This window comes from Colias eurytheme, chromosome 14 (genome assembly GCF_061535395.1).
Source record: "Colias eurytheme isolate Ceu_HAF_F1 chromosome 14, ilColEury1 Martin Lab GWU primary, whole genome shotgun sequence".
In the NCBI taxonomy this organism is placed as follows: Eukaryota; Metazoa; Arthropoda; class Insecta; order Lepidoptera; family Pieridae; genus Colias; species Colias eurytheme.
In genome coordinates this window covers 1831153-1847257 of record NC_142993.1, presented here as the reverse complement: position 1 = coordinate 1847257, position 16105 = coordinate 1831153, and the positions used below count along the sequence as shown (strand labels likewise).

At 31.8% G+C, this 16105-nt stretch overlaps 1 protein-coding gene across 4 annotated transcripts in view; it reads left to right on the top strand.

The window, feature by feature from the left end:
• Window positions 1–16105, top strand: part of LOC149902711 (uncharacterized) — a 76917-nt gene that overhangs the window by 32894 nt on the left and 27918 nt on the right. The window contains exon 1 of one of the 4 annotated variants that reach the window (XM_090109568.1): window positions 9600–9875. The exons of the other annotated variants lie outside the window; for them this stretch is intronic. The gene's annotated coding sequence lies outside the window, so the exon portion shown is untranslated. Of the gene's footprint in view, window positions 1–9599; window positions 9876–16105 lie in introns of those variants that run through there. 4 annotated transcript variants of the gene reach the window in all.

Below are 16105 nucleotides of genomic sequence, written 5' to 3'. Positions count from 1 at the left end.
TATACCACGGGCGAAGCCGGGGCGGACCGCTAGTACTGAATAATACTGAATACGAGTTTTCGTTTACACTAAAAGATCACGAAAGAATGCTCTTGCTCTAGCTCTAGCTCTATGTTCGTTTGATGTAAATGCACCGTTAGAAGTACATATATCAAAGTATTGAAAACTAGCGGTCCGCCCCAGCTTCGCCCGTGGTACATATTTACATTTTCTAATAGAACCATTCTCGTACTTCAAGGAATATAATTAAAAAAAATATCGAAATCGATCATGCGTGATGCCGTGACCAAGGAAAACGGGTTTCATTTTATTTATTTATTTATTTATTCATTTATTAGGTTTACCAGTAATTGTTACACAAAATAAACAAGTATATATATATATACAATTTAAGGGTGCTATAACAGATTTTTAACAAAAACCGCTATTTTACGGTACAATTTTAACTCAAAGCACTTACACGTGAGAACAAAGTAATATCTTAATTTAAAGATAATATATTCAGTTCTACGATCATCTTATAAAAATTGTACGACGTCATACAAAATTGTCACTGAAATACGATTTTCCCAGCACAATGATCGCATAAAATGCAAAAAAATGGGGTCTAAAACGGTACACTTTTAAGAAAATTAAAAGCCTAATCTATCTTCTTACCTATAAATTATTGAGGGATATATAGTCCTTTATAGATTGTGATAATTTTTTTGTATCTAAATCAAAATTTTATTTCAATTATAAGCTAAATTAAAAATACTTGTCGATTTCTTCATACATTTTGCTCTCGCGGGTCGTCAGACCGCGCTCAGAAGCGCTCTTGGAAGGACGGGTGTATCGCTCCTCGTCCCAAAAATAAAAACGAATTAGAAAAATATTATTGTGCGTATACTGTCGTTTTCGTGATTTGAAATATTTGATACTTTATAAGAGTAAACTGTATAAGTTTCATATTCCAGTTATTTGTAATTTAAAATTATGTTTTAAAAATTATGTTGACTGAGATTCTCTTTTTTTATGGGTTGTTGAACGGATTGGTGGGGTAAAGCAATTTGACAAAACTTAAATCCAAAATGGCGCCGACGAAAATTTGCCATCTTTTCGTCATGGGTGTCATTTTCATGGTTTTTGGGGTAGCTATTAACCAATATGAGGTCAAAAATAAAATCCAAGATGGCGCCGACGAAAATTTTACATCTTTTCATCATGGGTGTCATTTTCATGGTTTTTGGGGTAGCTATTAACTAATATGAGGTCAAAACTAAAATCCAAGATGGCGCCGACGAAAATTTTACATCTTTTCGTCATGGGTGTCATTTTCATGGTTTTTAGGGTAGCTATTAACCAATATGAGGTCAAAAATAAAATCCAAGATGGCGCCGACGAAAATTTTACATCTTTCCGTGATGGGTGTCATTTTCATGATTTTTCGGGTGGATATTACGCAATATGAGGTCAGAACTAAAATCCAAGATGGCGCCGGTGAAAATTTGACATCTTTTCGTCATGGGTGTCATTTTCATGGTTTTTGGGGTAGCTATTAACCAATATGAGGTCAAAAATAAAATCCAAGATGGCGCCGACGAAAATTTTACATCTTTTCGTCATGGGTGTCATTTTCATGGTTTTTGGGGTAGCTATTAACCAATATGAGGTCAAAAATAAAATCCAAGATGGCGCCGACGAAAATCTTTGTTATTTTATTTTAGTTTACTTCTTTATTATTAAGAAAATTACACCTATGACGAAAAGATGTCAAATTTTCGTCGGCGCCATCTTGGATTTTGGTTTTAACCTCATATTCGTTAATAGCTACCCCAAAAACCATAAAAATGACACCCATCACGAAAAAAGTCAAATTTTCGTCGGCGCCATCTTGGATTTTGGTTTTAACCTCATATTCGTTAATAGCTACCCCAAAAACCATGAAAATGACACCCATCACGAAAAAAGTCAAATTTTCGTCGGCGCCATCTTGGATTTTAGTTTTGACCTCATATTTGTTAAGAGCTACTCCAAAACCTTGAAAATGACACCCATGACGAAAAGATGTAAAATTTTCGTCGGCGCCATCTTGGATTTTAGTTTTGACCTCATATTGGTTAATAGCTACCCCAAAAACTACCCACACTTGCAAATGTGTTTGCTACGTAGGAAAAGTTCAGATTTAAGAGTATCCTAGGTAATGTGTTATGTGACGAATACCTATAATTTATTTCATTCCGACTATTTTTAAGAATAACATACATTTACTAAGAATTGTATACAATGCCGGATTTAATACAGTGCCGGTAACATCATATGTATGATAATAATTCTACATTTCTTAAAAAGCTTTGATAATATTGTATAGAATTCATAGATTATTATTCAATGAAATAATGATGTAAATTAGTCACACTTTTTTAAGTTGTTTGAATATACTAACATACTTATTAGGATCGTACCTACTAATAAAAGTAACAAAATGAATTTTTAAAGTTCCTAGTAATCTTCTGGAATCAATTTCAATAAAAATACATAATATCAAAAATTAAAAATAATATCAAGTATGAAGAAGGTCTATAAAATGGAATGCGCTATGTTTACGTGAGCGTGATATTGCCGCGAACAAAGTTACGTCGTTAGATACCTAAATTTGAGTAACGCAGATTTGTGACAGCGTCCTTAAGGTAGGTAAACACCACATGCATACATTTAAATTTTAAAAGGTTTTATACAGGAAACAAAAAAATAATCTAAAATCTTAATACATATAATCTCTTTTTATATATATATATGTACTTCCTTGAAGCCATCCTTTCTAGACGTCCAGATTCCTCTCTTGTATTCAACATAAAAGAGCACCTAAAAACAATTACATAATAAATTATTCAATTAAAATTCAGTACACCAATGACCAAGTTGTTACTTGCATTGAGAATAGATTCATTAGAAAGTTGCTACAATAAATGTAATTCATGATGATGTTTTGAATACAAATGAAACACAGAAAAGTGCTTAGAAATAGTATTCTAGGTGTGTAGTGTTTTGGTTACCTATCAAAAGTTACTGGAGTGTAGATTGAAAATATTCTGTCTTATATGTATAATTCGCAGATTGAATAATTTTAAAGGTGCATACAATCTTATGTACAATTTAATGTTTCTATATATACCTATACATTTTGGTGTTGTTCGTTCTTTACTATAAATATCTGATCTTATTGAATAATATTTTATACGACTTTACCATACTATATTACTAAGATTTTAATCAGAAAAAAAGTGAAATCCTAAAGCATAAAACTTGTCCATGAATGCCTTAAAATAAATATCATACAAATAGAATTAACACCATCGCGTTACAAAAATCTATTACACATATAAGAAAATAATAAATTAATTATAATAAAGCCGGTTAATTACGCTACTGACACGCATCACATCTGATATAAGACGTTTTTATGCAACTTTCTACGAACTGCATTGTTCAAGCAATGTTTAATGTGAACTGTTCTAGGAATGCCTATATTGATGTGTATATACGCAATGGCTCTATCGATTTTCATGAAATTGGGTAAAAGCTTCGGTGTTTGACTAAGTTATGTGGTCACTTAGAAAATAACGGATGAAAATGTCTACATACATAAGCAAATGGTTTTTTTTCAAAAACAGGTCAGTACTTTTAAAGTAAAAGAGCAACATTCTCCTGCATAATAACAAAGACAATTTATTAGGTTCAAAAATACACACATACATAAAATACATTTTTAAAAAGGAAATGGAGGAATTCTGATTCAAAATAAAAAATCTAATCTATCACCCATCGATTCAAGTACTATAAAATGCTCACCATAGATGTGTAATAAACATTTCCTAAACATTTGTGTCATTCAGTGAATCAGTATTTGAACCCGTGCCAATTTTCTGTTATACACAATCTTACTCATTCAACGCGGTGCACAGTGGATTTTTTTACTCATTTCAGCCATAGCCCAAATGAAATGAGGGCGGATCTTATCGTTAAAACAACACGATCTCTGTCCGTCTGTAAAAGTTTATAAAATCTCTATGTTTATCTTTAATACAACTTTCATTGAAAATCAGTGGTTCCAAGTGGATATTAAAATTAGAGCACACCGAAATAAGCTATTATTATAAAAAAACACCCTAAGTGCAAAATGACAAAAATTTATTGAAACAAAAGTATATTTTCAATGATCAATTTAACTAATAAAAAGTATGTTCTTAACTGTATAAAGATATTGTCTTGCTTATATCACAGTAATAACAGACTAGTTTCCCGTTTAGATAGCATACAAGAAACACGAATAAGTGTAACCTGTCGCGCCTTGTGATAGTTCAATGATCTTAATAAACCGCTTAGCTATTGCACAATAGGGTGAATAATCGCCTAATATATTATAATGTTATAAATATGATAATTCAGGCGTATTCTCGTGATATTATTTGTGGTTTTTATCCTGATAAAAATGATGATTGATGGTAATCTTGCAGTTTATACGTTAAATATTGCAAAAAAGTTATGTGATCTTTATTTAACTCGTAATTTATACATAAATAACAGGAGAGTTTTCCAAGAATTTTCCACAAAAACGATTCAACTGTATAACCAACTTTAAAAAATATTCAATTTTAAAACAGTTTTGGATTTCATGAATCTATATTTATTCTTTATTTGATTCCATTTATGTGGCCATATTTACATTAATATTAGCTAAGTCATATTGGATACTTACAGGTATTGAAATTTTCCATTTACAATTATTGAGCTTGCGGTGCCAGAACAAAGTTAAAATTTGTTACAAACTTATTAAATAAAAATAAAAACAATATGGCCAATTTGCTTACAGTACGCACACTGTGTGCATCCGGGTTTCCCGTTAACCAGACGCCAAACACAAATATATCGCGGTTTTTGAACTCTTGGCCGATATCTTACGACTCACGAAAGGTGATTCGAATTTCTTTATTTAACTAGAAGGTTCTAACACAATAATTTTAAGTGACGTGAAAATTAAAAAAAAATGTTTGTTTAATATCAAGTGAGAATAAATTTGAAAGATTATCTTGAGAAGATACGAAATTACAGATGATTAATTATTTTCCTATTAACTTATTTTAAAATCAATTCGAATCATAATCAAAATATCACATTAATAGTAGGTATATTTATTTTTGAAAATAATACTTATTAAATATTTTAAAATAAATTAATAACTCGATTGAGAAACGCCTGGCTATTAAATTGCGTAATAAAACAGCTATTGTAAGTAATAAAAATATTACATAACTATAATTGGGTAAGTGAAGCAGTTTGATTAATAAAATTTTATTTTATTCGAATTTCATTTGAAATTCAAAACTACTATTTTGTCATTTCATTTCATATTTTCATTTTCATTTCAATGCTATTGGAGAGCGGTGATAGTAAAGTTTTTAAAAGAAATTATCGCAGTTTTCGAGTTTATGCTGTGTTTATGGCGGCCCGTTCAGCGTTTTAATTTTTGATCAATTTTATCATTGCTATTTTCGTTTTAACTTAGATGTTTAGATAGCCAAGGAACTTTTATGTGAACTACTTTAGCACCAAAATTATTTAATTAGATATAGACTATAGTCTACATTTAATTAACTTAACTCAAATTACCCGCCTCAATAGAATTTGTCAACCTTGTATCCACGGTCAAGGCATAAAAACTATCGACTATACAATACCGAACACCTATTATCCACTTAACCTTCTTTCGGTCTGACAAACTTCCTTATTTAATAGCCTAATTTAATTGTGAATAGCTTTGCCAACTCGATCGTAAATGATCGTTTTCATTCTCAACACTAGCACACTGTAAATTATGTGATCTATGTAGTATGTACCTAATAAAATCGTAGGGAAAATCAAAACTATTCATTGTATTTTTTTTAAAGAATATACTTTAAGAAAGAGCGTGAACTACAATCGATATCGAAGCCAAAAATATTGTTTTTAAATTTTTCTCTGGTATGTCCGGGCTAAACTCAAAAAGTACTGCATGAATTTACTTCAAATTTTGCATGAATATTACTAACAGGTCGGATCAACATATAGGCTATATATCAACACGCTAGTACCAATAGGAGCGGAGCAAAGTGGATAAAACCACGGGGTACAGCTAGTAGATCTTATAAAATGTTAATTGTCTTCTTAGTACTGCTAAATGTGGTCACGCGATGTCAGTGAAAACAACAGACAGATAAACTTTCGCATTTACTATAGTAGGTATACTGTTATGATTGAGATCACTTTACGTGTTTTATATAGTTTGAAACATACTGAACACAGCAATTCTATTATTCAAACAATATATATATTATACATTATACATAGTAACATTGAATATCTGAGATTTTACCAATGAAGATAAAACAGAATTTAGTTTACAACAGTGTTTACTTTGCAATATTGTACAAAAGATTAAACTGAGACCGTAAATGACTACCTACTTAAATAGTATTCTTAGATCTTTAAAACGTTTTTAATAGATAGAGCTGCTCCGAGGATGTTACAAAGCGAGCGACGCCACGAGCGGAAAGCTAGTGTCATATAAGTGAATCAACCACCAGGCTTAACGAGACACAAGATTAATTCACACAGCGCAATACCAAAAAGAAAGTACACTCATTAATTCAACCGAGAGTTCAAATAATTAACCGCGACATGACGTCATTTTAAAGTAAAAAACGCAAATGAAAGCGAGACCACATTAGCGGTAACGGTAACTTTACCTGACCCACTGTGCGATTGTCGTGTACAGACAATCTGTAGGCGCTAACTAGAGATTTGGGTGACAGAAGGTCACTTTTTAGACCGTGACAATCACAATGCTAGCTGTCATCACTTCAATCATTTCGGAGTATGCAAAGCGACCGTCACGTTGGACTGAATTGAAATCAAGTTGAATCTAATCCAATTGTAAAAGTAGGTACCTTCTAAATGCTTCTAAGCTTATAATTTTTATCTTCTTCTATATTCTCATATTGGGGGATTATTGTAGTAGCTATTGCCAGTATAAAGGTAGGTCGAAATAGTAACATCATTTAATCGAAGAGCGACAAGGCGGATTTCGGAATCTTTTCGGATCAATTCCAGGTATAAGGTCAGCTAGTTTTAATCAGAATCAGCTTAAATGCCAGTTACCAAAAACTCTACCTGAATAAAAGAATTGACCTTTTATTTTCCTAAGATTCGTGTCGTTATGTAATATGTATCTATAAAAAAAATCCTGTTAAACAAAACTTATATATATTTAGATTTTCATACATTACCGTCATCTGGCACTGTTGACCATAGTTATTGAGTAATAAAAATGAATATGAATGAAGATTAACAGTTTTACAATGCAGCTATGGGGTTATTGATAGTATCGCGACCGGGGTCATTGAATTATCAATTGTTTAATTTATTGTTATGTCCGAAGGGCCCGTCCGACAAATTAGTTGACTCCAGACGCCATTATAATTGAACATTATGACGTCAAAATAGCGTCACCCTATTTGTTGGACGCTTTTGATGTAATACAACTTTAAACGTTATGGTCTGGACAAGCTTTTATTTATTTTAGATTACTAAGATCCACCACTGTACCATTTTCGACTGAAATGAAGAATTTGTTCAGGTAAAGTGAAGAAGCAGGAATATGTTTGGCTCTTTATCGTGCAAATACTACCTACTGAACCAATTCGTGTTTAGTCTAAAATCAAAAATATTAAAAAAAAACAAAGCAAGGTGCGTTATATTCTATTAATTTAATTTACACGCGATACTTATTTTCAATTCTAGGGCAACCCAACATTTAACAGTGCTAATAATAAAGACATGTGTAAAAGATAAGTTTCAATACAAATACAGTTATGTTTTGTACAAAAAATCACAGCTGTACGAGGCATGTCTCGTGTTTCCGATATTTTAACAGCTTGGTACAATGTCAGATGAATTTGACACCGTCACTATTACAATGTTAAAATAACACTGCTAACAAAATATCATTAGAAGCAATGTTGAAAAGAATAATGAAATGTGAAGGATATTAACTTAGCAGACTTTGATTGGTTTGACGAGCTATAAATTGAAAAAAAAAACATTAATTTTAAGTTTACTTGCTTTAATTCAACCTTATAAGATTGTTATATTTATTATTTACGTAGATACATCTATTTTTACAGACTAAAAAATCATATCGGGATATAACTATTACCAAAGATTAGCTATTCCTATACCATAGTCGAGCTTTCTTCACGAAAACTCTTCTCTACTCTACTTTTGCCTATGACCTATCTATAACCAAATGGTATCCTACTATGTGAACTAACAATACATTGGTTAACATACTATATGTATAGATAGAAATTCTCTGAACATACAGTATGGTTGCAACATGTGCTACTTGTGCTAGTATGCAATTATCTTATTTTGTTCCACATCTGTGGGAACAATATCTACGTATGACGTCTGCGCCATATTCATCAATCACAATTACTGCTTTATATATTTCTTTGTGGAATTGTAAAAGCTTTGCCTATTTATGGTTAGGTTAATAAGGTTAACATTGTTCCTATACTTTTATAGGAAACCTGAAAGTTATTTGAAAATGTCTTTCGCGCGAAAGCATACTAATTGAACTCGTTTAAGCGATTTTCATATACCTAACATTTCCAAAACACATTGTATCCCAACCTTTTACTTAAACACAGGTTTAATCCTAAAACCAAAATATCTTTTTTTTTGATAGTGATGAAAAAACAAGTGATCTTCACATTACTTCAACGTATCAAAATCCTGTCTCAAGTACCTGATTATTGTTTCCAATTCCTGAACAGCTATTCGATGACCATCAAAGGCTAGTCTAGATTTTCATATAAAATATGAAATTTTAGTTTTAACATTCCATTCTCAACACTATCTGCGAAGATATCGAGTTCTCAGCTAACGCTTATCACTAACGGTGAACAAAACGTGACTTTGTGGGAAGATGCAATCATCGCTCTTAATAAAAACAAAGATGTCTCTTAAATACGTCATTGCTTCCTTTATTATAATGCGTCTCTGCGAGTTAGGTGTCACGCGTGGTTTTACTCGTGACTGCTGAGTTAGAGATAAATTACCTTCTTAACATGGTGCATCTGGTCTATTTGGACTTTAAGAATATCATCTGTAACTTTTATTTCTACGAAGCTCTGTACAATTGTTAGATCGAGGTTTTTTCAATTCTTATTCGTACAACAGATAATACCTACCTAATTCAGAATCAGAATTTATTACCCAGCAAGCTTCATTTGTTGCTCTATCTTTATTAACATTCGATTTGAAAAATTTCACACCGCACTGTGTCAACTTACTGTTTGATTGGAATTGGTTTCTAGAACAAATACTAAGCTTATCACCTTGAAACACAAAATACAGAGCCGCAGGAGCGTAGAACGGCAAAAAGACCTATTGGGCACAACTGCATAACAACCATTCATAAATGCGCGCGAACGAGACAAGGAGAAAACGCATATACGTCCGAGAGAGTGAGCAGATTGCATTCCAAAAGGTAACAGTACGCTGCGCCGGCGCAGGCCCGACCTGAGACCTCACTTGCTTAAACGCAGCCGACCAAGACGGACGTGCGCCCGTAGCCGCGCTCCAAACAAAACGTGACCATCAAATTGTTTTTTAATCACATAACAATAATTGTAAACGAAAAGTGACGTTAAAACTGTGTTATCGTGTGGTGTTAATGGTGTGCTGTGTTTTTGTGTACAAGAAACCGAGGGTGCTTTCACTGGACTGAAAGTTTTTAAATATTCATTCGGAGAGCTTCTTGTTTACAAGAACGGATTGCGAACAATGATCAGGTGAAGTTTACCATTTATAATGCGGAATATATGGCCAATTTATATTAAAGTAATAACTAAATAATAATAATAAAATTCAAGTAAATTATTAAGCTATATTTAAAGAACTATCTGACACAAAATTAGTAGTGGAAAAAAAAACAATAGCTTATAAGTCAAAATATTACCTTCTAATGTTAACATGCTTATTGCTAATACATGCATAATTGCATAGTCTGTGAGATGGTTTCGTAATTGCGTGCAAAAAAAACTAATTAATAAAGAATACATGGAACATCACGTGAATGTTTTTATGCTAAATTTTCAGTTACGCGATTTGTTATCGTAAAAGGCATGATATCGAGATCTGTTTGCTCTCATACTTTCAGCGATAAATGACATGGGATAGTTTAGTTATCAACGTTTGTGTGAAAACATAATATAAAGATTATGTTAGATAAATAATTTCTATATTATATTTATCAGCAGTGAAAGTAATTTCATAATTTGTGATATGATGAAAATTTAAAAAGTTTTAAACGGATGAAATTTTGTACCTAAAAAGAGAAAGCCAAGATGGAACAAATTAAATATAAAGTCAGAACAAATATAAATTCATAGACCAATTTCAAGGATTCAAAAGCACCTGATTATCAGATTAGAGCACTACGACTTAGTGCAAAACATTCAGGATCTCTACACCTCGCTAGTCGCTACTGAAATAGATACTAAATAAGCCAACTAAAAGTGCAACATTAATTAAATACATACATTACATACTGGAATTTCTCCTAAAAACTATACAAGTGCAGTACCAAAAGAAGGATAAAATAGTGATCAGGCAAGGATCAGGCTAATTACTAGGATTCATTGTGAAGGCAAACATGGATATGTGCCAAAAACTGAAAAGCAAAACTCAGAATAAAAACAGACAGGTTTTTTGAGACTCAAATTAAAATCTCCTAATGACGAACCTTAAATATGATTTACATATTTAAATCTAAATCTATCTTATATCATTAAGTGGCACAGACAAGACAAATCTTAACTGCTACTTCCGTATTCTGAATATACCACGACGTGTTACGTCTCCGAGATATTAATTCTACATTAGCTTTTAGACAGACTAAAGATACATCACAATGGTTATTATTTAATCTTTCGTCTGCTCTAAGGATAAGGATATTCAAACAGAACATATTATAATATAATACTATATTAGGATAAAGTCAGCTTAACTAGGTTTGAAGTTATTACAGCTGCACTGCTTTGGAAATATCAGCGATATCTTCATCATTATAAAATTGCAAATCTGATAATTTATAACCAATTTTCGTCTGAAATCAAAAATTCTGTTCTGGGAGAGGATCTTCACACAATCTCACCCATGAAAGCTTGCGGGCTTATTTTGATTTATTTAATTGCATAGAACGTATAAATTTCAACTTCAACAACTTCAGCGACTCTGCATTTACTTGGCATTTACACAATATCTGATAATAATTGTCAGTCCATCATACATAATCAAGTCAATCCTACAAGAACCTTTTTTTTTTATATACGTTGGGAAATGCCTTTACGCATCCCCCTCGCCAGTTTAACTGTCCAAGGGGGTATGTGGGACTCGCACGAAAACCCAACGGTTGCCGTCTATCATCTTGAACGGCGGGGGTTAACAGCCAGGAAATCCTACAAGAACCTACTTTATCCTTATTTAAATGCTAGATTCAACATATCCTTGAATCTCTAACTGTAACCATACAGTTACTAAAGTAGGTTTACCAGGCGCGGTGCACTATGCAATGAAATCATCACAACAAACCATTGATTGTGACTCATGTGCATCTGATTGTTACCTTTTTAACCTAGATTGTTGTTAATTTCCTGATGAATCATAATAACATTGAGTTCAAAGTTTACTATTTCTTATGTTTTTTTTAAAATAGATGAACCAATAGATACTCTTTTATACGAACATCACTTTTGGTCTTTCCAGAATTCCTCACTACATAATCTGATCTTTGCCTATGAAATATCCAATCGAAGGATATTTCAATATGCGTTTGAGTATTTCATAAATTTTATTTATGTAAGTTTTACTATGTAGGTACCTACAGAATGACACAAAGACGCAATACTGCTAAATACGGCATTTATAAGGAAAATTGTTACCAGAATTAAATATAACAGGAATTTAAATATGATTATAACAAGGTTTAGTATTTTGCTAATAGCCGGATGTGTAACTTTAATTTCTGATATTATTTTCAAACAATCAAAAATGATGCTTGCATTCGTAAAAACTTCTACCATAAGTGCCAAGGAACTCCATCCATCAAGACTAGTTAAAAACTATTTAAAGGGAGTGTTAAGTAGTTACTCAAGAACGAACCCATATGCTGAGAATATGTGTCAAAATGATGACAGACATGGATTCAATGGTTTAAACTTCCTTCCCCTTTTCGATGACGAAAATATCAACGGATGGTGGTAATTAACTTAAGTATATTTTAAAACAGCGGATAGTATTGCCACAGATAATAAAATACTAGGTACATTGTATATTATGTACTAGAAGTATTGCTTAAAATTATTTTATTTGTAAGTGTTATCATTAAATATTCGTTTTGCAATTCATTTTTTATTATATTTAGATTTCTGTATTTGTTTGATAATAGAAAAAGTAAGGACGCAGAGTGAATTTAATTACCGCAAGAAGATATCGCGAAATGCGAGTTCTGGCCAATATAAGTTCTGAATATTTAACAAAAAGAAATGAACTTGAAATATAAACTAATTGGAATGTTAATCGAAAAGAATTATCAAATAATTAAGTAGTTTTTTCGAAAAAGTAATTATGTATCAACTGCCAGAATAGCAAAGTATGAAACGAAAATACACAGACTAATATAAATATGGATGTAGATAAAAAAATAAAACAGATAATAAATTATGTATGCATGCCACAGACCTATATATCATCTATATAATCATCGTATTTGAGTAGGTACCATGAACAATGATAATTTAAAACCACTGTTGTATTGACATTTGATTGACTCCCATTGTTTTTAATAGACAATATTGATCCTAATCATATGGATATGTAATTTTTAATTAACATTGTTTTTAAAATAGCTTAAGGTACATCATAAATATAGTTTGAAAAACTAAAAAACACGCTTTCAACTCAAAAGTAAAAAATTAAAATCGAGTCGAAAGGTTACATACAAACATACAGGTGAAGCTAATAAAAGCGTGTTCTGTAGGGTTGAAAATGTTCTTCTACTTTATCTTCGGTTTCAAGCATTTTAGGGCCGATTTTTCAATGCTTGGATAAAACTTATCCGGCCAATAAATGTCACGTAAACTGTCAAATACGGGCAATTAGTGGTAGTTTCATACATTATTCGACGAATAAGTTTTATCCAAGCATTGAAAAATCGGCCCTTAGTCAAATAGCATTTCAAGTGAGCGTAAAGTATGTACAATAAGTATTATCTTTCAAAATGACTCTGGTAACTACGATACTAACTACCCGTCCGATTAGGGCCCTTCTGGCCTCCTCCACTCAAGCGACAGCTCAAGCCGAGGTTCGTGGTCCCCGTCAAGGGGGGACGCCCTTGTGCATGTCGCTACCAGGGTGAACCTTCAGTTCACCCCCGGGTCCGCGTTAAAATGTAGAAGCCCTTCTGGCTAACATTGAGAGACACCACACAAAAAAAAAAGATACTAACTACATAAGTACTAAATAAACTAACTTAGCTATCATAAAAATAGAAAATGGGAAGCAGGATATAATGAAAGGCACAACATTTAATTTGTACTAACATGGAAAAGTATGTTGTATAACTACAAAAACTATCGTTCCTTAAAAGAATTTTGCGTAAAAAATAAATAACTTTCGATAGAATTTAACATCCATTTCAACGGAAATTATGATCTACCTGATCTAATTGGTCGGTTTTACTTGAAATCAATTTGTAAATGTATAAAATATTATGTCCTAATAGGTTATTACCTGTTTGATGATATCTACTAGCATAGTAGAATAGGACATATTTTGGGACAGTTTACAAGTTTGATTTTTCTATCACACGACTTATTTTAATATAATATTTATTATCTAACGTCTGTTATTTAATCGTTCCATTCACAGCCTTTGCCGACTGTATCAATACAATAGCAAAAAAACCTCCATAAAATATTTTCCTATACATATCGTATTTTCCCAGAAACCAGAAGTCTATTTCAATAAAATTTCACATTTTGTGATATTATTGTATGTTGTATGTTGAAATATTCAAGATACTCTACATGTTTTCGAAAAATTCATTATTTAAAAAATATTTCAAATCATCTCAATAATATCATTTAATATAGAATTTTTCTTACGCAACATTACCCGATATACCTACATTGTCTATGAAGGCTCTTCACGGTTGACTAGGCTCGACCCGAGTTCAAGATTACTCGACTAGCGCATGACGAATCAGTGATCTTGTTTTGCTTTCCACTTTCGATTTTATTAGAATACAATTATACCTAGGTAATTATATTATTACCTATCACTACATAGTAATAGTAATAAAATAAATAAAACAAAGTCGCTTTCTCTGTCCCTATGTCCCTTTGTATGCTTAAATCTTTAAAACTACGCAACGGATTTTGATGTGGTTTTTTTTAATAGATAGTGATTCAAGAGCAAGGTTTTAGTATATGTATAATTTATTAGGTTTTAGACAAAGCGGGCGAAGCCGCGGGTGGTAAGCTAGTTAATAATAATATTATGTTTAGGGCTTGGGGTAATCTATACCTAAATATGTATATACGTTTAAGTTAGGTCAAATCAAGCCAAGGCGACTGCATACCAAACTCATTTTTTTTTTAATTTTTTTGCGTGTTTGTATGCTGGTTATATCCGAAACGGCTCTACCGCTTTAGATGCTGCATATTTTTTTATTTAATTATTTTTATTCTGATTAACCTATGCTTACACAACTATCTAATTACTAACAGTACGAATATATCAATACGGGGAGAGAAAATAATTCCTGTAAATACATTAACATTTTATCTTTACATTCGTCCATGACAATGAAATTTCTCATTACCTCATAATTACAGTTCTATAATATACATTAAACAGTTGATAAAGTTACGTATTTAGAAAGCTCGTAAAATACAGGAAGCGATCGCTTGTATCTTGGGTCAGTAACATTAAATATACGTTATTTATAAACAGAGTAGGGTCGGCAAACTGTATCATTCTACGCTTATTTTAGAATATATTTTTGGCATTTTGAAACTGAAATGTAAAGCCCTAACAGAGATTAACCTAATATATTAGCTACCGTATTTAACTTTTAAGGGAGAAGAATCTGGAACAATTTCTTACATTTTGTTTACTAAACATCAGAATGCAAATACAGCATTAAATCTTTATCTTTGGCCAGTTCATAAAGTATTTCACATAATAGTCCAAACTCTTATCAAATTTGTTTATTTGATAAAATCTATATATTCATACGCAGTGCGTAATCTTGTTATTTTTGTTTTACACCTTTGATTTATCATAACGTATATATGTATGTTTCATCGATTTCATCGAAAAAAAAACTAAAAGCAACTACCTAGTTAAAAATATATAAACAAATAATAGAATTGGTGTAGTATGAGACTAAAATAATCAAATTTAACTTTTAAGGTATGTGAAAACTGCAGCAGGGATACATGAAAAGGGGACACCAGTCGACGATTTACATGTATTATCTATTCTATAGATAAGCAATAACTATAATAATTGCTAATAACTATCATAAGGTTACTCAACTTATTTCTGTGGGGGGAAGTAGTTATGTCATGTACAGATTGACAAATAGATATGGCAATACAGATAATTTCTGTTTAGTTAGCAAATGCTATCGTCGAATAGATTATCTGTTTACTGCGAATAACGAAACCAATCAGTTCAATCTATTTCACAAGTCATTTGCTTTGTGACGGATTTAAAGCTTGATTTATTAAAGATATAAAACCGCTTTTTTAAAGGAAAGAAGTGAACTTTACCGCTCTTTCTAGTTAAAACTATTGAACGGATTTTGTTTAGATTTAGTATCGTAATAGCTCTAGATTCTAGAACAACATCTATAAAAATTTACGACGCGGTTGGCGCAGTGGTAAAGCAACTGCCTACTGAGCCGACGGTCCCGGGTTCGATCCCCGGTCAGGGCAAATATTTGTGTGATGAA